This window comes from Sander vitreus, chromosome 4, assembly GCF_031162955.1.
Source record: "Sander vitreus isolate 19-12246 chromosome 4, sanVit1, whole genome shotgun sequence".
NCBI lineage: Eukaryota > Metazoa > Chordata > Actinopteri > Perciformes > Percidae > Sander > Sander vitreus.
Genome location: NC_135858.1, coordinates 13233570 through 13259794, shown reverse-complemented (window position 1 = coordinate 13259794; position 26225 = coordinate 13233570). Strand labels below are relative to the sequence as shown.

At 38.5% G+C, this 26225-nt stretch overlaps 1 long non-coding RNA gene across 1 annotated transcript in view; it reads right to left on the bottom strand.

Moving 5' to 3' along the window:
• Positions 1–18065, bottom strand: part of LOC144516809 (uncharacterized) — a 63925-nt gene extending 45860 nt beyond the window's left edge. The window contains exon 1 of the long non-coding RNA XR_013501872.1: positions 17906–18065. This is a non-coding gene — a long non-coding RNA (uncharacterized LOC144516809). The remainder of the gene's footprint in view (positions 1–17905) is intronic.
• Positions 18066–26225: the final 8160 nt, after the last annotated feature.

The following is a 26225-nucleotide window of genomic DNA, read 5'->3' as shown; positions in this document are numbered from 1 at the left end:
AGCCCGTAAAATATAGTGACGCACACTCCAAAACTGGAGACAGTTTCAAAGACACACAAAAGCCCACTGGGGACCTGCTGGTTGGCGGATTGAGAGGATTTGTTGGACGGCACGCGACTGTGTCATGGAAGCGCCTCCACCTCCTGTCAGCTGTGTTTGTGCAATGACCGGGTGGGAGGGGAGAGGGGGTCTCTATAGAGGAGGACAGTCTCTGTATAAAAGAGCCAGGAAAAAAGAGCATGTAAATCTTCTCGACAAGGAAGAGGGCTGGAGAGAGAGAAAAGAGGGGGCACGGGTGAAAGTTGAAACAATCACTTTTTCTTTTGTGCAGGTGTTTTTGTGTGTGCACGAGTGTAACAGAGAGAGAGAGAGAGAGAGAGAGAGAGAGAGAGAGAGAGAGAGAGAAAAGACGGGCTGTGTGGAGGGTGAATGACACAGACAGACTTAGAGGCATTAACCAAATAAGCCAAGTTTAGATCCGCTTTCTCCTTTGGTTTAACTTTCTGATGATTTGCATTTGCCCTTTAGCGACTGCAAACACTCTATATGTGTGTATTTGTGTGTGTAAAGAAAAGAGTGAAACATTGTTTAGGTTTAATCTTTTGATTGCAAGTCTTTGCAAGGATTTGTTCTTATGTCATATTCTATCATTATACAAACCACAGCTCTGCTTGATGATATGTGCATTTAATACATAGCATGACCCAGGTTTTGTCCTGCAACAACTGTTTTTTAATAAAATAAGGCTGTAACTAATGCCATGTTCATAAAACGGTCACACAAACCTCACACATGCGAGCAAAGACGAATTTGAGCCGTTACAGTTATTACAACCAAAAACCAAATGAAGACCAATAAACTGGCAGAAGATTGTCAGTACATCTAAGTAAGAATAATAAAGATAAATAGAAAGTGTTTTATTGTGAAGCTATAAAACCTAATTTATGTTCTGACTATAAACCTAATCCACCATCAGGGCCATGAGTGTGGTCTGAGAATCTTCAAAGTACATTTAACAGTAGTTATTAACAGTTTTATTTTAGTGTGTGTCTGTGTGGCTGTCGCTATGTAATGTTGTAACCATTCAAGCTTATGTTTACAAATGTGTTAAAATCTGTATTATACAATTGGCTACTTAAATGGCTGCTATGTTGCTAAATATAGTTTGAAATTATACTGGTTTTGTACTTAATTGTGTTGTGTTATGTTGGAGCACTTCTTTGATTAGAACTTCAGTTGTAAACATGCATTGGTATCATTACAAAAGCCTGCAGTTCTGGATGGATTACACTTGATCGTGAGCACAGTAAATAGCATACGCTCTCTCTGGTATTATTGCTGTAATCAAACACTTTTACAACTTACATACAGGTAAAGAAAACAGCTGTGCATAATTACTAGCCTGACAGCTCATTACACTGTAATAGATAGGGATAGCTTTGCCTCGACAACTGATGTAAAAATAACGCTTCATCATAAATAAACTCTTTGGTTTTAACTTGACTCTTGACACAAAAAACTATTACATCTCAATGCAAAATAGATGCATTCAAATTTACTCAAATACTGTACATAAGTTTAATTCTAAAGGTTTATTTATGTGAATATTTAATACTATACATACATCCAACACAGCCAGGTAATCACTTCCAACTAGCCTACTGCTCCCAATAAGTGACAAACTAACGGCAACATGTTCCTATTTACATGTTGTGATTTGTATAGTCACAGCGGGTACAAATAACAAGGTCACATGAGACACAGCCATCTTCTAACCGTATACAAACTGGGAACTAATTTATATTCTCAGAAGGCGAAGCACTGCTACTTCTGCTACTTGGGCGGAGTGATTTGCTCGCAGCACATGAGAAGCCCCGTGGTGAAGAGCAGACAGTAACAATGGTGCTTTTCAGGTGTTGTGCTAATCACTCCGCCCAAATAGCAGTGCTTCGCCTTCTGAGAATATAGTTCCCAGTTTGTATACGGTTAGAAGATGGCTGTGTCTCATGTGACCTTGTTATTTGTACACGCGGTGACTATACAAATCACAACATGTAAATAGGAACATGTTGGCGTTATTTCGTCACTTATTGGGAGCAGTAGGCTAGATGGAGCCGGTTACCTCCAGGATCTGTGCTATACTAGGCTAGTGGTGGGTGCGCCAGAAAGAGTTAGGACACGCACGGAGATGAGAAGGGTATGTATGGACTTATCTAACTCTGGGGGATACGGTGAATAAGCTAAAGTCCCAATAAGTCGGCGTGTTCCTTTAAGATTGTTTTCGTGGCCTTTGAGTTGTGGTCTTTAATTATTGAGACAGAAAGAAAGAGAGAGAGAGAGAGAGAGAGAGAGAGAGAGAGAGAGAGAGAGAGAGAGAGAGAGAGAGACCTTCTGCAGCTCCTCTGCACTGTAAGAAGAAAAGATTTTGGAAAAAAGGTTTTCACAAAGACAGTAAATAACAGGGAAGGATCCAGTCATTTGATGATTAATTTTCAACAGAAAGCAGGGATGGCAATGAGAGGGCCGTAAAGATGAGGGGATAAAAGAAAGAGAGGCCACTCTGGTTCTCATTTCCAGTCTGTGGACATTACCGCTTCATTAGCAGGCAGCATGTGCTAAATATTATTCTGACTCTGATGGCTATCACACTCCTATGTAATGAGATACAGGCCCTCTGAACACACACACACATCTTCCCCTCCAACACCTCATAGAAGAGAACGAAAAAGGAGTGAAACAAGGAGAGAAGAGACAATACAGATCCTTAAACTCTAATCCATATCATAGGCTACTACGTATTCCTCCCTGCGAAACCCAGATCTCATTTCAGCTCCAGGACTTTAGGACCTCGCTCTTTACTCTCATATCTCCCTCTGGCCGATTTAGGAGAATTATTCAAATGAAGGAGAAACTTTGTCCGATAAAGAGCCTCAGATGTTCTTTTAAGGACCTTTGAAGGTTGCAGATGGAAAAGGGATTCCTCTAGAGTTGTTCCCTCATTAAGAATGATAATTGAGATCTGGATGTGTTTGATATACACCATTAAACTAAAGGTCTGAGCCAGTTACTGAGGGAGAGAATAGTTCAGGGCAAAGGGACATTTTCCACTGTGGAAAACCTCATGAGCATTTAAAATGCTTTGTCATATACTTCAGTTCAACATTCTCTACTATACTACACAAGAAGACAAAATATGTTTGTAATATTTAATGAAAGGTTGCCTAAAAAAAGGTGTTTGTGCAATCACTTAATACTGAAATAATGATGATGTACAGCTGTGTAAGATGTTGTATCTCTGTGGAATTAACACATAGGGTGAGGACTGACAAATATTTCTCTTATTAAATCCTTTCCTCCTGCTACCATGAGCGTTTATCATTTACCAAAGTAAACGTAGCAATAGCACACTATAAAAAATACTTCATTACAAGTTAAAAAACTGCATTCCTGATTTTACTCAAAGTACAGTAGTAGCCTATTCTGTATGTCAGGGTTATATTAATACAAGGGCGTAACTTTGGGTTCAACATTGGGGGGGGGTTGAGATCTATAACTATCTAGGGAGGTCCCAGGACATTGGTCTGCATGTATTGAAAAAAGCGACAAAAAACATTGACAAAATTGTCCAATTGTTTTTTTTTAAAAAGGCAACAAAAACGTAAAAACAATTGCCCCAAAAAACCTAGTTTAGCAAGTAGTAGTTGTTTAGCTCAAAACATTTTGATATTATATTACATAATATATATTATATTTACATTTTATTTAAATTAAACAGGAAAAATAAGGATTAATAGCACCTGAATGACTGATACTGTCTGCACACATCAAACATGTTATGCACTGCATCAGACAGCAGATTTTTATTATCACAGTTTTGGGAAAAGGAAAAAAAAAAGAGTTTAAAAAAAAGCTATATTTTAAAAAGAGCATTATTAAACATGGGGGGGAATATTTTTTAGCACTGGCTACATCCCATCTACTTTGTAAACACAGTAAACTGTCATCACATGACTCTCAGGATAGATGTATAGTTTTTTTTAAATTACCAGTAAATATACACATACAACTGTAACAAACAGAAACTGATCATTGATTTTGTCTAAGCTCTCTGATAGTAAAACCAAGGACTTTCTGAGAAGCATTTTGAGAATTAGAGTGCCAGTGTTTTATGTGAATGCAAAAAATTAAACGTCTTTCTTTTTCTCATTTCCATCTTCAATTTCTATTTTCACACACACACACACACACACACACACACACACACACACACACACCCACACACACACACACACACACACACACACACACACTGTCACTGGGCTAACCATTGTTGATTAAGACTACGTACCACCCCCTAGAGGTTCATATTTTAGTACAGAAATATTTTGAAGACAAAAAGGAGGAAGTGCTGACAAAGAACACAATTTCACAGAGAAGATTAAGTAAACAACATGTGGTTTACTATCTGACACAAAAAAATGGTTTCAGAAGGGAAAGGTTAAGGAATTTACAGTCCTAAATCTGTGTTCAGTTTGGTTACAATACAATAAGGCATATACAAAGTATAATATAATATAGTAGTAGAATAATACATAAATCATACCAATTCTGACAAGATGGCAACTGGAAACGTGAGTTGGAACTCTGCATATCCGTCTCTTACCTGGCCTCACCAAAAACAAACACTGACTGATTTAGTGCAAATAAAACGCTGCCAGCATGTATGTGGAGGAGGAACTACTCAGATATATATACATATAATATAGAAATACTCCATACAAGTAAAAGTCCTGCATTGAAAGTCACTAATAAATAAAAGTATTAAAAGTAAAAGTACTCATAAGCGATATTATGTTTATATACTGAGCTACATTACAAGTTACATAACATTAAAAACTCGGCGGGATGGCGTATGGATGGAGAGGGCGAGGATCTGGAAACAGGATGAGGGTCAGGCTATAATGTTGAGTATTATCAGTGTGTTGGAGCTGCACTCTGGCATCGGTGTGTTATCAGGCTACTTATGCTCCATTGCAGTGAAGCGTTATGACCTCCCAATCAGAGCTGGGCTCAGAGATAAAGGCCAATCAGAGCTCAGAGGGCACGCACGCGCGCACGCATGCACACACACACACACACACAAACACAGACAGACACAGACACACACAAACACACACACACACACACATACACACACATTCCTAAATTTATCAAACCAGTTGTATTTTAATCTTAAAGTGTGATTTAAGGTAACTTAATGCAAAGTCTTGATGCTCATAATCGCAAGCATTTTTGCAATTAGTAGGAGAGAATGCTGAATATAAAATTTTGATAAATTAAAATGGATTGAATTAAACCCTGATGTTCTTTTTGAATTGAGTGTAATGATTGAATTGCTTTTACCAGAGGTTTAACAATCATTTGTGTATCTTTAAGACAGAGTAGCGACGAAACACATCTTATGCTTAAACCATGACTTTGCTAAATATCTCATACATTTTGCATGCCACTTCCTTAGCCAGTATAAACTCACAGCAAAGCATGTTTTCTTTGGAAAGCTGTGAGACTATAATGTATTTAAAGTACCTCAAATACTCAAATACTCAATAAAGTACAGAGATGTCAAGCAGAATACAACAAAAATCATTATCAAGCCTGATTCTACTGACTAAATATTAGTGATGCTATAAATCACACATGTAGTTCAAACACATACCTGGCAACGTTTAGTTAGTGTTCTTTCGGCAAAATAACCTGATTTTCTTTTTAAGTATATGAAGTGAAAGGGTTGAAGGGTGACAACAGGGTGGAGAACATTTGAAAGACCTTTAAGAAAGCTTGGCCTGAAAGAGATCACAGGCTGCAATTACAACAGCGTGCTGCAGTGATGGAGGTGATAACGTACGCTCTGGGGCCAACAGAAAGCTGGCACTCTGAACCTCCGCTCACCTCGTCTTCCTCAACCTCGGGCCCGAAGCAGCAGAGCAGAAGTCCTTGACTTCTTTCAAAGGGATCTGCCAGAGGTCAGGCAAAGGTTGCGTACAGGAAAGAGCTGGGAAGTGCAGGGCGCAATCAGAACTTCTCATTATGGCAAGCCTGCCTTGTTTTTGTTTGTCTTTTCCATTTTAGTTGATTTGTCTGTATTTTTTTTGTGGCTGAGATTTTTTGGCCGAGATTTTACTGCACCCTAACTCACGGCTGTTGCAATATGAGGAGGTCTACATCTGCTGCTTTAAATGCAGTCAAAGTCAGTAACAATCAGCTGTTGCAGAACAGAAACTCGTCTCTGGAAAATAGTACTACATTAAAGTGTGTGTGTGTGTGTGTGTGTGTGTGTGTAAACATTGAAGACAAAAAAAGAAATAAAAAAAAAAGAAACAAAAAACTAAAAGGATGAGAGGACACAGACGGTCTGCTCTGCTGCCATGGCAACATCCTCTATGGTTCGTCTGCTCTTCAAGTTGCAAAATGCGCAACACTAAATATGAATTATGAATGTGTCCTGAGAGTTTTCATGCAAACAAAGTTCTGTTTACTTGCAGTGTTACTTACTGTAGTCTTTGTGTGTATCCTTAAAGCCTGACAAACATGTTGAATGGATTTCCTTCCTCATGAAACATGAGTTGCAATTGAAATATTTTTACATACATATATTTACATCCATGTTTACTAGCTAGTGGTCTTGTTCTTCACTGCCTTTGCCTTTACACGCACGCACGCGCGCACACGCATACACGCACACACACACACACACACACACACACACACACACACACACACGCACACACACACACACACACACATCCATGTGCATGCACTCACAATTCACCTCCCTCTCACCCCTCTTCCCTGGGTGGGAGTCCATTTCCGTCTCCTGATACATAAATAAATAAAGGGGTATATAGTGCCCCAGGACTGGGATGGAAGAGACAGAGTGTTAAAGCAAGAGAGAGAAAGAAAAGAATAGTGGCAAACAGACATAAGAGAAATGAAAAAGAGGAGGAGGAGATGAGGAGGGGGGAGTTGTGATTGTTTCCCAACTCAGGGAAGTTCAGTCCCGATGCGACCGGGCCGTCTCTCCCAGTGGAGCCCACCTCCCCTCTCTCCCAGACACGAGAGGGAGGCCTCAATCAAACATATGAGCCACAGAACATGACCTGGCAAGTTCAGCAGGAAAAGAGGGGAGGAGGAGAGAGTTAGTGTGAATTGATTGAATTACACTTGGCCAAAAACACCATGTGTGGGGCTGAAAGCGGAGGGACTGACAGGCTGCGGTTAATAACAACTCTATACACTGATTAAGGCTGTTGTCACGACTGCTTTTTAACATTAATGCTACACTATTACCATTAACGTACCAGTATCACAGCCAATTACACATATCTCTGTCTGTCTGTCTGTCTGTCTGTCTGTCTGTGTTGTGTGTGTTGTGTGTGTGTGTGTGTGTGTGTGTGTGTGTGTGTGTGTGTGTGTGTGTGTGTGTGTGTGTGTGTGTGTGTGTGTGTGTGGAGTCTTCTAGAAATAGAGAATTAAGGGGGAGAAATGAGGTTAATTGAGTTTGTTTTGTTTGGAGCCAATCTAATGATGGGTGAAAGAAATAAAGTTATGCCTATCGGGGACTGAAGGAGACACAGGAGAAGTAGGGGAAAGAATTAGAGATTTCAAGCAAATGCATTTGTCTTCTAGGGATCATATATCCTTTCACTTTCTCTCATCTCATCCCTCTCTTTCCCATAGAGGACAATAATAGCTCAAAGCACCAAAAATAATTAAGCTGCTAAATTTATTCATCTAATTTAAAATGGCCATCCGCACAGAAGCATTGTGCATGGTAGAAAGGGGGTTTCCTTACACTAATTCTCGCTATAAGTGTTGTTTGTTGTCGTATCTCTTGTAGTCGTATCAGTGTGGGCAACAGAAGCAAACTTTACCTGAGGTCATGCGACATCAGTGGAATACAGTAACTGCAGCCATGTCAACACAAAGACTGCACTATAGTACATCTATAGTCTACTCATATGCTCTGTCCACAGAGTCAAATTCCCAGAAAACTTCTCCGATCTGCTCCAACTCTGTTGTTTTTTTTAAAACAGGGCTTAAAACCTTTATGTGACACTGCATTTTATTAAGTTAAACTTGTATTCATATCTTGCACTGCACTGTCATTGTAATTTCTCTTATTCTATTTTAGCCTATGTCTATCTTCTATTTCGTTTGTGTATCTTTTTATCTTTTTATATTGTTTATATCATGTAATGTTATTAATGTCTTTAAGCACTTTGAATTGCATTGATGTTGAAAGGTGCTATACAAATAAACTTGCCTTTCAGACTAAACGAGCCAACAGATAACGCACTGACTTGCACACATGGTCTATTTGCTTACATTTGCATGGGCCTTATTTTTGGACTGGGACATACAGACTACACGAAGCCTCCATTGTTCAACTGCTGCAATTAAACGCCTCAGGTTCTGCTGGAAAACAGAAACTGCCCTCCAGCATATTAGTAACATCAAAGATGATATCGTCTCAGTACAGAACAACATTAGTGACAGAGTGCACCAGCCTTGTCAAAAACTGGGCCATCCAAAAATGTTTTTTCCTGTAAAATTGTAGAAAATCTAGCGCAGTAATCATCTCCAAATCTCCAGCATCAGTGAGATATCGTGGTTTGAATGTAATTACTCTATGACCACTTAGTTTGGGCTGTCGCTGCTAAGGTCACATGAATAAGCTTCCATATTTGTCTCTAATCGAGCCACTAATCTGAAAGATCTAAGCCTGAATCAATCCTCCATTCTGCCTCTATTGATCTCATCTCTTCCGTCTACCAGTTTCACTCCCGCTTTTTCAGTCTCTGTCTCCTCCCCAGCATGCTCTTTGCAGTAATGGATACTGAAGATGTCAGGCAGATTTAACATTTATTGCTTATTTAAAACGGCCTCTGACCCACACACAATACCCTCCACCACGTCCCTGCAGACATGCCTAAAACGAGAAAGCAGTGCATCTCAGTGGGTGCAGTTAACGTTAAGGGGCTGTCACTCTTATTGTTTCAGTAGCCATGAAATGATCAAGCTTGGCTAATGGCTGCCTTATCTCTGCACCATGCTTGATAATGGCTGTTCAAAGCCTGCTTCTCCAGGTGGGAGTTATGTCATTCAACCATATGGTCTGAGCTCTGAGCATGGCCTGGGCATATGGATCAAAGTAGGGTAACCTGATTATAAATGTCTACATGTGTCCGTTCCTCCTGTGGTAGCAATTATGTGCATGCCTATTTGTGTGTGTACAGTCAGTTACGCTCACGTTGCTTCATACCTTGCCTGCAGTGTTTTCACAGGCAGCTGAAGTGAGTGAAATTATTATTCAACATGTTTTAATAATCAAATTCCACACAGCCAAACTGCAGCACTTCATTCATATTTATACAAAAGAAACAGAAATTTGAAAAAACCCAGGGGGGGAATCATCCATGCTACAGAGTAACAAAATACATCATGGAGGACAGTGAACAGCATCACTAACACAGTCCAAGACTAAATGACAGCGTGAAGGACACAAGGGTTAAGACTCGTAAAAAGGGTAAGAATTTATGTTAAAGAGTGTTTGAGCAGGATAATAGGATGGACAGAGACAAACGGAAGGATAATGATGGAAAGCTTTCTCTTTCATCACTCTATCCCATACTGGAGTAAGAGGGCAGGTGTGTGTGTGTGTGTGTGTGTGTGTGTGTGTGTGTGTGTGTGTGTGCTTTATATATGTAAATAAGTTCAGCTTCCCCACCAAACAGACTGCCAGGTTCTGCAACACCACGAGTCTGTTTGCAGAACCAATGTGCGGTTATTACTTTTGTCCATAAAACGCTGTAATGGTATGTAACAATAGTATACATATAGTTGGTTTGTGGTGCTGATAGCGTCCACATAGAATCTTTTGTGTCATTTATTATTTTATCATTGTTTTATGCAGAAAGCCCTTGTTTTATATCTTTGTGTAGTCTTAAGGTTTTTGTTTGCTTTAGTTTTATGTAAGCTCATCAAAGCAAATTCCTATCAGCTATGTTGAAATGCCAACAAGTATTACATCTTTAATACTTCCATTTCTATTTGATATTTTCGCATTCTTTCTAATGTTATTATTTCACATTTGTTATTTGATCTCCTTGTCATGCTCAATTATGATTACAATTGTAATTGTAATTATCCAAATCAGAATCAGAATGTACTTAACTGGCCAAGTATGCTGACACGTAAAAGGAATGAGTTTGGTTCTGTAGTTCTCAATGTATTTGTACACAATATAATTTATCTTTAACTAACAAGACGTACAACTAAATGAAGACAACACAGCTAATCTACTATCTCCTGAATCTACTGAAAATGTACAGGGTTGTGGTATGGTTAGTATTGTTCTGTAGGGTAAAGTAGTGTGAAGTAGTGCAAGAGTGTGCTGTCCAAAGATTACTGGTGTAAATAATGTATATAACCCTACTGTATGTAGAGAGATGGTTCGTGTGTTTATGTTTACTGTAATTCTTATTATCAAGTGGCTGTAATGTGTCTTATGTGTAACATTAGTGTGAAAAGAAATGTATACATATAGTGCCTTTAGATTTACTCTTTAAGTAATTTCCATATTTGATCTAACGTAAGAAAAGAGTCCAAAATTAGTTTTTGAATTGGCTTGAATTAGCGTGGGATCATGAGAGGTGTTGTCTTCAATGTTAAACAACCACAATTGCCAATGAACATCTGAGGTGACTCAGGCAAAAATAATGTTCACGGATGAGTTAATGTATTAAAGTTGTATTCACTTTATGTAATTTCATTCTAATTAAACAGCTGCAAGTAATGTTAGCTAACGTAACGTTAACTTGCTATTTTACCATTAGATGAGTCGACTACCCATATAGCTAACGTTATGTGGCAAATTAAGTCATGGGGTAGCTGGCATGAGCCACTTGTCATAGTAGCACATGGTAAGATATTGACAGTTAACGTTACATTACAAAGCAAAAACAAAAGAAATGTGTATTGTTATTTGATACGTTGAATGAATACTGATGTCCAAATCGTGTACTCATGCCCATCCCTAATTAATCTTTAAAGTGCTCATATTATGTTCATTTTCAGGTTCATAATTGTATTTAGAGGTTGTACCAAAATAGGTTTATGTGGTTAACTTTCAGAAAACACCATATATTTGTTGTACTGCACATTGCTGCATCTCCTCTTTTCACCCTGTGTGTTGAGCTCTCTGTTTTAGCTACAGAGTGAGACATCTCACTTCTGTACCATCTTTGTTGGGAGTCGCACATGCGCAGTGAGTACTGCTAGCTAGTCAGTTGCAGAGTATGAGGGAGTGCCATGCTAGCAGCTAGGCGAGCATTATAACGTGTGTTACAAAATGACGCACGTTCATCACGGAAGTAAATGCTGGACTACAACAGAGCTGTTTGGAGCAGTTTGTGAACAGTGTTTTCTGTTGGAGATGGTAAGTCCCTTTGGGGTGGACTTTAGGCTTTTTCACTTTGTAAACCTATAACGTGCACAAAAAAGATATATAACACAATAAATGAAAGGGAAAAAGCCAAAAAGCATAATATGAGCACTTTAGCTATATTGAGAGTTAGAAAGTTAAATTGGGTTGTCAGTGTAATGCTGTTATGGGTTGGTGTGTTTTATCTTATTTTGGTAGTCTGTTTCTGTTCTGTATTTTGCTCAGTTTCCTGTTTTATTTTGATAGTTTGGTTTTCTGTCTTGTCTAGTCTGGTTTTACTTTATGTCTTGTGTTTTCCCGCCTTTTTTGATTGTTCTGCCCAGCCCTAATGTGTTTCACCTGTTTCCCAGCCCTTGTGTCACCTGTCTTGTGTTACCTCGTTTCCCTGTGTATTTAGTTTTTGTGTTCCCCCTTGTCCTGTGTCAGATCATTGTGTGTGTCTTGTAGCCAGTTTTGCATTCCTGTGTGTTTTGTCTCCAGTTTGTTTGCCTTCCCTGTTCGCGTTTTACTTGTACTTTATTTTTGGATTCCGTTTTTTTGCCTGCTAGTTTTCCAGGACTCTTTTGGTTTTGTATGCTTTTATTTTTATTAAGTCATCTAATGTTCCTCAGTTTCCGCCTCTGCATTTTGGGTCCACATTTTCTCCAGCTTTCCCTAACAAATGCAGATGCAACAAAAAATACAAGTGTTGTTGAACATTGTTGTTTTGTCACCTTATGGTTAAGAATCAGCACTGGACTATCAAAATAAAGTGAGGAGAAACAGAAAAGGAGGAGGGAAAGTTGTTCACATCCACGGACAGAAGGAGAAAGCAAGGAAGATTAGAGCAAAGATGTTTGTGTTTGTGAACAGTTCTGCTTCATTAGGATGAAAATGAAAGAAAAGATTAGCAAAGGGAAGAAAATGAACAAGTGAACCAAGATGAGACTTCCATAAGTCAAAACAACATCCAGATGAGTGAGCCAGTCAGCTAACGCTTCCCATATGAAATGATCCTGAAGTCTATTTTGCCCACGGAGTTCACTGAGGCTTCAAATCCACCGCACATTTTATTAAACGGACACCAGTATTATGGAGATTAATACATAGAGAGATCAGTAGATGGAGAGCGATCAGACCATGACATCTGACCATCGTGGTTGTGGTGAGTGTGATATTTATATGAACTCTGGGCAATCCAAATCACTGCTGCCAAAACATAGACTGCAAAATAAAAACATGCAGTACTGCAGTACTAAATATAAATGTTAATTTCTAGTCTTAAAATGGTGGATGAGGGATATACTTACAGAAAACACAGCCAGTAACGTGTACATGTGTATTCATCACATCAGCTCATCAAGTGACAGTTCAGCCCATTTGAAAGCATTCTTACTTTGTTTTGCATGAAAACACTCTTCTCTCTTCTTCCTACATTGTCCCTTTCTATTGCATGTTGTATGTGATCATTTCAAAATATATAAAATTGTTTACAGCGTTGGATTTCAATATTGGATGGGTTACAGATGAATCCTGGTTAGGCTGCAACTAACCAACTACTGATAATTTTCATCATCGGTTATTTTTCAATCAAGTAATATCAAATATCAAACAAGAGAGAAAAATCCCTATCTCCCAGACCAAGGTGACTTCTAGTTTTGTCCAACCAACAGTCCAAAGATATTGAATTTAAAACATATAAAACAGAGAAAAGCAGAAAATAATCACATTTGTGAACCTGAAACTAGAAAATGTCTTCTGTTGTTTAATGGATTTCAAAAAGTGTTGGCGATTTTGCTCTTTCCATCTATTAAATAGCCTAATTATCTTTGATTGATAAGCTCAACAAGTTGACAAACTACTGTATTTTCACCAAATAGAAATATCTGTAGAACCAGACTAGAAAAAGTCCTCACTTTCTAGATGTTCTGTACCTGTGATTGGCAGTAGATCCGATGTTGGGTTGGGTTGGGTTGATTATGTTTTGGTGTTTATGTGCTGCTCATGTGTGTTCTAAACTTCATTACCCCTCATCGTTGCTGTGTGATAACTCACCTCCTTTGCTGTCTCGATCACAACTTACATCAAAAGTCTGCTCAGCGCACCAATCCTGGCCTCGTGCTTGCTGATAAAGCAACACCTCATCCGTAACTACAACCACATCCCTCACTTCTGTGCAATCTTCCTATCTGTTTGAAACCGGCCGGTGCTTGTACGTCTATGGCTTTTTTTCAAGAACTCAAAACAAAACTGTATGAAAGTGCTTGAAGCTGGAGAACTACAGCAGAAAAAAGAAATCCAGTAAGAGAGTCAATAGTGTGCACACTTAACTTTACTGCAATGTCTGTCTGTGACAAGAGGAGATCCAGTTACATGCATGAACTACTGTCTGGGCAAATCGGAAGCATTCAAGACACCCAACCCTCTCCCAGATATTGCTGATTAAATAATAAAAGCATGATAATCGAAGCTGCATTTCCATTTATGAAATCTAATTCACAGGCTGGTCTACAGCTGGGGCTGTCGTCCTATCCCCCCAAATCATTCCCAAACAGTCTGCCTGACTTCTGCACCCCATGCCAAATGCAGAGAAGGAAAAGGGGAAGGGGAAAAATAAATAAATCCTCAATTTTAATGGCTCATTTCCGTGGGACACTACCCTTAAGCCTTGGGCCTGACATCAGTAAAGAGACAACCCCTCAACCCCAATCCTCCATTAAATCTTCCCATCCGCACACACACTCTCAGCAACGCATAAGAGTCTGGAGTATGTCTAATCTGATTTTTCAGTTTGTTGCTCCTCTCAGAGCAGACAGACTGTCAGACCCGTTGGTGGCAGGGCAGGTGAAGCCGGCCCAAACAGGCTGATTTATATGCTCCCTCGTGTGTTTGTTTGTTTGTGTCTGAGCAAATTAACTGTGAGAGTATACAAACTGAATTTCTTGGAACATGCAAAGAAATAAAAAATAACAGTGATGGTTCATTAGCAAAAGTAGTATTTTAAATCTCAGTACCACTCAAAACCCAATGTGTATTTTTTGGCCATATGAATTATACACTGGGTAAATTTCGATGTATAATTGAAGAGTTGAAATGAAATGAAATCATAGATACAAACCAATTGACCCGCAAAAGAAGAAAGGAGGGGGGGGAAAGAACAATATTTTTCCCCCCAAAACTTAATAACTGAAGAAACTACTGATAATTTCTTGATAATTTGTGTGATTCATTTTTTGATCACGTTGTCAAACTAAATATACAGCTTCTGATTTCTATATGTTTTGTGTCCATGGTTGTGTTTTGGTATGTTTTTTGTGATGTTATCTGTCCCCGTTTGCACTATTTATACTTTTCATTTTGCTTGACAGGACTCCCTGGCAGAGATACTGTATCTCAGTGGGACCTTTCTGGTTAAATAAAGGATGAATAAAAGAAAATTTAAAAAAGCAGACTTTCTTTCAAAACTGCTGATAATACATTGTGTGATACTGGACTGTGCCAACAAACCAGACTTAACATAACAAACAACTAATTATTAAAACTTTACTTTAATCCCACTATTTAGCATTTGTAAGCAGTAAAAAAAAAAGAATAAATGGTTTATAACTATAGTGTAGTTGTAAGCAGTGATAAGGGCAAGTGTTCATTAATGTATTTGTCAACAACAATCTGTGAAGCATCCATAACTGGTGTACAGTATAATGAATGACTGAATGACAGCATAATATACCACAGTTGTGAAATGATTAGACTATGTATTTATTATATTTATTACTTGTATTTATCAATGAAATGTTTGTTGTTAATACTTATTTCAAAGTACTTTTTCTTGAGCAAACGCCCTCCGCCGATGAAGGCCGCAAGATGTGGCTGAAAGCTCTGGAAGAAATCTCGTAAGTGGACCTCAAGCTAAGACTTTTTTTTTTTACTACTATTTCCAATATAAAAAAATGAACATCTTGTTGTGTTTTTAACACATTTATAAACTGTTTTAAAAATGCATGTGAATGATTGTGTATGAACTGTTAATAAATGTTTTATAACATGCTGTCACAATCTGTGTGTAATCATACAATATAAATATGATTACAACTATGTTACACTGTGTTATCAATCATTCATTAACTGTTCATATGGCAGTTATGGATGCTTCATAGGAGTTGTTAAAAAATAAATTAAGAAACACGTATAGCGGCTTACAACAACATTAGTGTGTATTATAAACATGTTTCAAGTGTTAATATACTGCTTATAAATGCTTAATAGGGGGGTAAAAGTAACCCAACAATCAATCATCATAAAAGTGGATAGGTACATATCTTAAAATGCATAATTTTGCCCAGTGTCATATAACTTGTAACATAATAAACTGGCCATTTGATGCTTCAGGACGCAGATGTGAAATCAGATTTTGTTCTACGCTATCAGTCATTATATCTGCCGTTCAGTGTCACCCTCGAACGGCCTCTGCTCCTCTGTTGTCTCCTCGCAATGATGTTATGTACACACACCTGATGATTAATATGCAGCCATGAAGCAGTGAAAGGAGGAGCAAGGGGTAGAGGGAAAACAGAGGGGAGAAAGGCCTGATGGGAATCTTTCCGGGACAGTAAACACTGCATGAATTAACCTATCAGAGCGCTGACAACGTGAGGCGTGACCAGGAAACAAATGAGGAGAGGGCCAGAGGAGAAAGAATATAGAATAGTATATATAATAATATAATATAATGCCCCTAAAAACAGGACAACAGAGCTTTTGAGAGTGTATATATTCATACAGTATGTATAGTATTTATTCCTCTACAAATATCCTGTATTAGTTTTACTTCAGGTGATACATTCTTAGTATTACTGCTATTACACAAGTCAGAGGTATATTATATTGTTTTACAGAACGCTTATGTATGCATGTGTGTATGAGTGTGTATAGTTCGTACTCAATGTCAATCAAGCCAGTTTCTAATTAAGAGTTGCTGTGCAAGGTTAGCGATTGTTGCTAGGGAAGGAAATTACTATCAGCGTCCCATTTTCATATGAATGAGGGCCTTTAATTAAACTGAACAGCTAATGAGAGCCTATATCAAAATAATACAATGTTTTACCAGCTATGTAAGAAGTGAACAAAAAAGAAAAAAAATGCAATGATGACATATAGGACAAAAAGGAGCTGAAGAGAGAGCGAGACAAACAGAAGTGAAAGGCAGGCAGATTAACTAGTTCTTAGCAGAAAACAGATATCTGTTGTCTTTGAACCTGTAATGTTATTTCTGCGCTGACAGAAGTTCAAAGAATACGGAGGCCCAGATTGAGTTAGACTTTGGTGCACAAAAGGAACGAGTAGGAGAAAGAGAGAGAGAATAAATGTCGACTTGCATGTTGTAAGTCTGGTACACGTCTAAGAGTGAAAGAAGCAGGAAGGGAGATCTCAGATGAAAAGCAGAAAAAAAACTCTCTTCCATTGTTGGAGTCTGTGTGTTCGTGTGTGTGATTGTCAAGCGTGCACACATACTTGTGTGCCTGCTATAATTTCTCCATTTAGAGGTTAATTAACGCTTGAAGTAAGAGCTACAGGACTGCAAATCAAAGACAGTAAACAGCCTTCCAGCCGCCTCAGGGGATTATTAGAAAAATAAATGAAAGCTGCATAAAACAATTAAAATATTTGAAATGTGAACTTTGAGAGGCAGTTTTCCCTCCGCTTTCCTTTGATAACACTAAAATGATCAAGGACAAGTGAAATAAACTTAGAGGAAAAGTGTGTGAGCATAACACTGTACAGAACCGTACACAATGTGGAAGCAGTCACTGGAATGTATTAATAGAAAAACAATGTATAGAGTATTAAACAAAGTGTCTTGATTGTGTTTATTTTAGGAACCCACACTTTTATCTCTGCAAAATACAGTAAACTAATTTCAAAAATAGAAAATGACAATATCATAATTATAAACTGTGTGGTTTTCCACTCTGCATCTGCCACTTCGAAAACAACTGATTATTGCAGCAGCCAGTGGGCAAGCAGCAAAAAAAACAAGGGGAGGCATAAAAATGCAATTTAGGCTCCTTGAAAGTAGAAGAAGGAAGTGTGTGTGATGTTAGCGGTTGGGAGGGCAGTATATATATTTGATTTGGGGCTGTGCCGTGTGCATGTCAACACCTTCAATCTGGCAAACCAGAGGGATATGAGCTAATTAAGGAGGAAGACAACCGAAGGGGAAAAACGAGGGAAGAAATCAAATTAAAGACAGAAAGGGGATTAGTGAGAGAGGCAAAGTACTTTCTACGTTTAGCTCAAACATTTGGAAAGAGAGAGGACAAGACAAAGTGGAGCGGTAAACAGGAATAAAGAGTTTGAGAGACAGATGAAGAGAGCTTTTGCTAAAACTGGTTTGAAGACCACATTAGCATCAAATGAACCCACCTGCCTTGTTTTTATATGTTCTGTTCGTCTTACTGTCCCATTTTCTCTCCGTCTTTGTCTGTCTTTCTGTCTCCTTATAGTTCTCTCAGAGGAGCTGTGCCTGTCCCAGCCCTGGAGCTCGTATCTGATGGGCACCGGGCCACTGTTTTCATAAACACAGTTTTTGGAGGGCTAGCATACATACATAAACAGCAGCACCACAGGCTGCAGTGTCAGATCTCCTCTAAACCTCCGTCACTCACTCTGCTCTTCTAAAAGCCCCATCAGGCAGTGTTTGGGCCAGCTTGACAGTGCCGGGCTTTCAGACGGGTCCCAGACAGAACCAGAGCCATGTTTGGGTCCCCCTGCAGACACTGAGCCCCCCGGCCCCGTCAGAACCCCACTGTCCCTGCCTGTCAGTCCAGGATTAACTCTGTATACACTGGCCCATTACAGTAGACACAGAGTAGACTTCAGGGCACAATACATATCCTTTAATCTGATAACCTTGTGTTTGCTTAAAAAAGAAAGCATAGAGGTTTTTGTGGGTTTAAAATGGTATGCAGCATATTACTCTAAATGAAGAACCTCTAAATCTGTAAACAGTTTTTTTCTGATAATTAAAGAACCATTTGTGGTTTCCTACAGCTGAGATTCTGAGGTTCTTAAGTGTACTTTTGGTTTTCTGTGGCACTAAAACAACCCCTTTTTTTTCCTTTCTTTTTTTTTTTAAACCTATCCACCTTCATAACAATAGTAACCCAGCAACTTGGTCCCTAAGGTTATAACTGGGACCACTTGTGCATCAGTGAGGGTGTTTCTCCTAATAATCAAGCTGCTATATTTTTATATTCAAAATGGATCAAATGACTACATGTATCTGAAAAGGTCGCTCATAATGATGAACCCAAAGATAATTATCACTAGCCTCTGCAGTTCCCCTCAGCTCTATGGAGCATTTTAGCATCTTTCAGCTCATGGTTTTGCTTTCCCTCGCATCTTTAGTGTTTTGGTTCACTCTCACCACTCTAATCAGTGTCTTTTGTAAGAAAAAATCTTAAAACTCCAAGTTAGGGACTAGCTGTTGAACATAGTGGAGCATTACCAGCTAAAGAGACAAATATTTCCCCCAGGAGTTGATGGAAACCAAAACAGAGCAAAAAGTAGACTGTATATTGGACTTATATTCATCAGGTGAACACCAAATGAATGATGTTGTCCGTGTCTGCTTGATGTGTAAATACCTTTTTGCTAACAGGTTCTCCATATCAACTTAAAAGATGAAAGTATCTCGGTGTTGCATTTACAGTGTTCATGCCACAGACATGTGCTGCTTGTGATCCCTTACGAAAATTTCTAGCCATTAAGATGAACTTGCGACTACAACTACAGTGGTAGAAAGTAGCTAAGTACATTTACTCAAGCACTGTACTTCACTGCAAATGTGTGGTACTTTTTCATTTATTTCACAGCTACAGTTACTACTTACTTAAAAAATTTAGATTTTACATAACAACATGCTTACAAAATATAATGCATTATAATGCACAAGTTATTGAACTAGATACACCACCACCATTTTCATCAGTAAAATGCAGCTTATACATTAATGCATCAGTAAAAATATATAGTACAATGTATTATTCTGCATTTATGACTTTTAGTTTTGATTTGACATGAGCATTTGTACAGCATGGCATCGCTACTTTTAGTTTCAAGTTTCAAGATCTGCATACTCGCTGCACTACTGAACAACTACATGTCAATGGGCTATTTTAGTTTGAGATTTAACTTGAATTCAACAGCCAATGATACGCCTGTGTTTATGATTTCTCTCAGGCTTTATGCATCACAATGCAGAACACAACAATAAAGACATTTTAACTCTTATGTGTCACAACAACAAAAAAGATACATTGTGGTGTTGTTACTTTTCTGAGGGACTTCGCAAATTTAGACTTACATGCCAGAAACATTGACATGATCACGATGCGGTTTGCACTACTCTAATAAATTAAATAATTCGCTAAATATATTTTAGGCTTAGTGGATTCAGAAAGCTAACGACACAGACTGTGTGACACATAAGGAGTGAGTTAGGACTGGTTTCTTTGTTTAGGACTATCCTGTTTGGTGACTAATCTAAACATAACATCTACCTCTGCGTTTCAGCAGACCAAATTGACTCCCCTGAAGATATTTCATTCGATTGTTAAACAAGCAGGAAAATCCAAGAATAGTTGACATCCCTTTGACATCTTTTACAAGGTTATCCATAGTGGAAGTGACTTTTCACATGACCCTACACATCAACTGGACCCCCAGTTTTGAAACCCTCCTCGGTGCAGCCTCAAGTCCCCTCAGCAGTAACACAATGCTCGAAAGGGAACAGCTTCAGGCCTTTCCTTTAAATCCATTACTATGTTGGTTTAACATAATTATTGGGAACATTTTGTGCCTAAACAGGACCTCAAACCAAAATCTAGTAGTTTAATATTAGTTAAGCCTCTACATTGAGCTGAAAGTTAGCTGGACAAAAACTCAGATTAAGAGATAAAAAGATCAACCTGGAGTCCTGCTGTTTTGCAGAGAATGTCAATTTGTTTTGGAGACATATTTTCCCAGGTTCCTTTTAAAGTTGTTTTTTCAAAGAATTGTGACCAAGATATCTTCATTTTATAGTTGAAAAATAAATTTGTTCAACTAATGTGATGGAGACATACCACAAAGATGTCTTTGGCCTTTCTGCACTGCAGTTTCTTGTTTCTTCGCCAATACTAACATATCTGTAATAAGCTGATGTCAGCCAGTATATTGGCCTAGTGCTAATTCTGAACTGAACTGAACTGAATATATAGTTACATCCCAATTTAAAAAATGTTTTGTTGAAATGAGGCAGTAGTTTGTAGTTACTTGTTCTACTTTATGGGATTAAAACTATGTTAACTACAGTGAGGATAGCTATGTGACTAGCTAACAGATGTTCAAGGAGGATGAATAATGAAGGGAGGCGATGGGAGGTGTCCTCCATCTTGTTTTTCTCTGACAACTGACAACATCTCAGCTTCTACACTATTTCGCTCATCACCTCAATCTGAGTCACGACTGCAGTGTCGGATTGTGTTTACATTAGGGTTGTCAATCGATTAAAAAATGTAATCTAATTAATTACATACTCTGTGATTAATTAATCGAAATTAATCGCATACATAATTAACGGTGCCTGAACCGATACTTTTTAAGAAAGTAAAAAAAGAAAAGAAAAAAAAAAGGGTACTAAACAACAGTTGGTGACATTAAAGAACGGCTTGTTTATTGCTAAGGCCATACGTTCAAAATTAAATGATTTAAAAATAATGTATAACAATAACAACTTATTTCACTAGTAAATTGCTGTTGAACGACAAAAACAACAACCAGATAGGAAAAGGACATTTACAATAACTTCAAGTTTACCAGTTTCATTGAACGCACCGTCTGTGTTGTTTCTCCGACGGCAGCTGCAGATTGTTACATCCCGGTGTTGAATCCTCTACAGTAAAACACAGTCAAACTTTACACCGTTTAGCGTTAGCTGTCAGCATTTTAACCGTGTTTAATCCAGCTACTAGCTAGCGGTAGGCTAACGTTAGCTGCTGTTGAGTATTGTGTCAACTAGCGTCACATGCAGCGGGGTTTGTGTTTCCTGTAACGTCTGTTTCAGAGCAGCAGAGAGAAGCGCAGACATATCAGTGGCACCAGATTTTCGTCTGTATGCAAACGTCAATATGGAATGGATTAATCTGCGTTAATTTTTTTTAACGCGTTATTTTTTCTCAGATTAATTAATCGAAATTAACGCGTTATTTTGACAGCCCTAGTTTACATATATGTCTGCCTCCCCCTCGCCTCTGTATGTGAAGGTGAGTAAGGTCGGCAGGCGCACAGACTACTGGCTGGCATTATTCAAGGTGATGTTGCAGGTGACCTCTGACCTGGACGACTGGACTCCGCTGTAATGATCGAATGTTATTCTTCACCCATCAACCTTGGCTTTTCACTGACTGTCCCCTCGTCCTGAGGTGACGAGGACAGAGATGGGAGGATGAAAGCAGCAGTAAAAAAAAACTGACAGTTGTTTCAGTTGTTTGTGGTGTGTGTGTATCAGGGTAGGAAAGCAGTTTATCAATACATTGCTTCATTGAGGTGCCAGCACTAATTTGCATGTTTTTTTTCTGTCTGTGAAGAGACGAGTGATGGGAGAACAATGGTGGTTTTAAAGGTGTTTCTTTCATTAGGGTGTACGGTTTAGCCCTGAGGACGATGTTGTGGACATATATCAGCTAATGAGCCTCTTTAATATGCAATCAAATAAGGAAATTTGGTTTTAGGAGATGATTGCAGATTTTCCTGTCTTTTCTAAAACTAACTGACAAACTCAGAGTGTCTGCACTAAAATTCTAAATGTGTTCATTAAGAAATGTTTAATACAGCCATGCAGAGGAGAAGTTAATTTGGAATGTAAATGATCAGATTAAAACTTTTTTAAATTATAAAAACACATTAACACAACAGCTCATCACTAAGTAAGACAGGCGCAGATGATCCTGAATGGACCAGGATCATAAAGATTCTTTTGTTGTCGTCATCTCATCCCATTTACAAAAAAATACTCCGCTGTCAGAAACCCCTGTTAAGACTGAAAGAACGTGAGCGTTAAACATGAGGGTAGATCCGTTATGATGGACAACTGATTTAACAGAAAGAGGATGACACACTAACGCTCTGGGATCTTTGTTGTTGGCATACAAAATTAGGATGTTCACAGGTTAATACTTTTCCTCCTTTTCAGCCTTATATATTATGTCACTTGCGATCTTAACAGTACCAAGTGTAACTAATTGTTTAACTATTTGTTTAAGGTTATGTGAGACTAGTGCTGACACTTTACCTCCTCTTGATACATGCTGCAATACAACACAAAACCTGAGGGAAAACTCCTTATCTAATCTTGTCTTTCGCAGTAACATTAAGCTGCTCCGCTGAATATATTCTTTGACTGAGTTATTTCACAGCTAATTTTATTTTGAGGCTACCACACAAAGCAACAAGTAATGCCATCCAAGAGGCCCTAATACTTTGCATGAGTAATGTGAAACCTTATACGTTTTAGTCAAATACACCACATTTCCTTTTTATTCCACTTCAATTCATGGGCTGGCTGAATTCATTCTATATATTCTACAGGATATAAAGGAGTTAGCATAAGTACGAGCACCACCTGGACCAGCTCCTGCATTAAAACGCTGCTTACACAATAACGCAGAGGTCAAACTATTTTAGGAGCAGTGAAAGCAACTCTGACACCTTACACCTTAATATAGGTATAATTTGCAGGCCCATATTTGTGACCATGATTTACAAAGGCATTAGTAAAAAATAAAAAAAGGCTCCAACAGCTGATGGGGGGAGGGTTTGGGAGATAAGTAGTGCCGGAAATGGAGGAGTCGACTGAAAGAGGCTGCGGAGGTATTAATTAAACAATACCCATTTTAATCATAGCTAATTATATTTGCAGGCAAGGGTTGAGAGGAGTGAGGGGTCTGAGGGTGATCCTATCTGTGTCTGTGCTCATTAGTACGGTGAAGCTGGATGATACAGCTTCTGTCATCAAATAATCAGCAATAAACATAATCTTTGTTGGAGGGCGGTGATACTGTAAAAACTGATATAGTAAAGACCAATACCAGCATGCTGGTGAGGGATCAATCAGACAAATGTGGAAAAAAAGAACTAGAAAAATATGCCGTCAAATTAAAAAAAAGGAATAAAAATAGTCTAGAGTAAAATGGGAATATAATGTTATCAAAAGAGAGCACGTTAGCAGCCTAACCACCTCCCCACTGGTTAAATTGTTAATTAATGTTGCACCCATTTATCAGTCATAACGTCTGCTAATAAGTCTTTTTAGTCTCCTCTGCCTTAAACTACATTTGAAACTCTTTTCCTGCCCTCCTCCTGTGCCTTGTCAATAATCCAGCTGGTGTTCCCTTTTCCTCTGTTTCTTTCTCTTACGCGGCTGCCTGTTATCTCTGCTCATCAGTGACCGCTTCCCATCTATAAACATTCAGGAGCTCAGATGTTGACCCTCGGCTCCTGGCTGACCTAGAGGTCACCAGCAAAAAAGGGACAGGGGTATTGAAGGGAAATCATCATGGCTGTGTCTTATCTCTATGGCGGAAGAGGAGCATCTTATGGGGAATTGTAGTTATGAATCTGAGCACTGGGCCCCAAATACAGGTCACAATGAACATGAAGAACAGTAGGTGTAATCCCTTTCATGTGTCAATCTCGCCACACACACACACACACACACACACACACAAAAATCAACAGGATTAGCATGCATGTTAAAACATAGTGGGGGAAACGCGGTTCACACAGTGTCTTTGTTAATGAAACACAAGAGGATCTTTATCAAGACAAGGATGAAAATAATCTTCTAACAAGAGGCATTGGCAAATTGATTCAGTGTTTACAATTATATTAAGGAAAAATGCAATTTAGGCAAAAAGCAAGTACATTTCTAGGTATTTGTGTGTAGAAAATATTTTTAAAAGCATCTACTTTATAAAAAAAAATGCTGCACGGATAATCAGCAGAATGTGCTTATCAGACAGGGCTCATAATCAACACTCAATGGCTTTTGTTTGTATGTTATAGTACATTAATATTTTGGGGTCAAACAAAACAAGGAATTTGATGGTATCACCTTAGGTTTTAGGAAATTTTGATGGACATTTGTGGACCAAACTATTTTAATTGAATAATAGAGAAAACAGTCTGCAGATTAATAGGTCATGACAATGATCGTTAGTTGCAGCCCTAGAAACAATGCAGGTATGAGCAGCAGGTGGGAACAACAGAAAAGCAAGTGAAGTCTGCACGAAAGCAGAATCTCTTACACATTTTCATTCCTTCCCTTGATCTTATGTATGCATCTTAAGAAAAGACAGAAAATAAAAGAGAAACAGTCAACGGAAACTCATGATACTGACAAATGGCAACCTGTCACGCATTACCCAGCAAATCAATCAATATGTATATACATAAAAAAGAAAACAGCTTTGGAGAGATGAAACATGCATTATGTACATTTGTACCATCGTGCAAAAACAGGTTTAACTGCCATAAAGCATTTAAATGAACATGAAGAATAGGTGTAATCACTTTCCCATGTCAGGGATCTGCCTCTTACAATAATACTGTATATGAAAGCACCAATTGTTAATCCTACAATATCATCGCAATGTCAATAACGAGGTATTTGGTTAAAAGTATTGTGATATTTGATTATCTTTATCTTCAGCCCTAGTGTGTTGAGGTGAGAACACACTCCCAGCTGGAGTCCCATAGCCTCCTGCCACAATTAGCTACGGCTTCAAAAGCGGATTATTCAGTCCACCCAAACCTCCTCACCTAAGCTGTGGTGTCTCTCTCTCTCTCGCCACACACGCACGCACGCACGCACGCACGCAATAGGATCTTAATCAAGGCAAGGAAGATGAAAATAATCATCTTTGCATTGGCAAATTGATTTAGTGTTTACAATTATATTAAGGCAAAACACATTTTATTTTTTCACATAAGTTGAAATGCAATACAAGAATGGCTATCAACCAATTTAGTGTGTATGCATTTTTTCTAGTTTAAAGAAGGATAACATGCAGATAAAGATACAGATAAGATATGGATCAGATATATCTTTAAAAACAAAAAAACTATGTATAAAATTATGACATAAAGGGAAATATTTAGGAGCCTAACAATGATTTCCATTTCTTTCTCATGAGACATCACACCAGTAATGGCCGGAGTAAAAGGTTTTCAATAAAAAAACGGAATGGATGGAGAATGAAAGAGAGGGGTGGAGCGAGAAAGAGAAATTGGAGAGACACAGGAATAAAAAGCAACAGATTTTTTTTCCCCGTCTGGTTTTCTATAAGAGGAACGAGAGGAGATAAGACTAAAAGGACTGTCACTCAGAGGAACAATCCTTGCAGTGTCCCTTCTTGCTCCTGCTGCTCCTCCCTCCTCCCTCTCTCTCCAATTTCCACAGATTCCTGCTGAGATAGAGTCGCTGTTCACAGGGACAGTTTGCTGACATCATCCGCTACATACTGAGTGTCCAGCACTCTCACTGCCCCGCCCCACAACACTTCTGTGACAGGATGGACACACATACAAAAAAACACTCACAGACACACAGAGAGAAGATGATTTCCGCCATGTACAGTTCTCAATGACCATCAATCAACTACAATATGGATTGTCATTGTTACAATTTTCTTGCCATTTACAT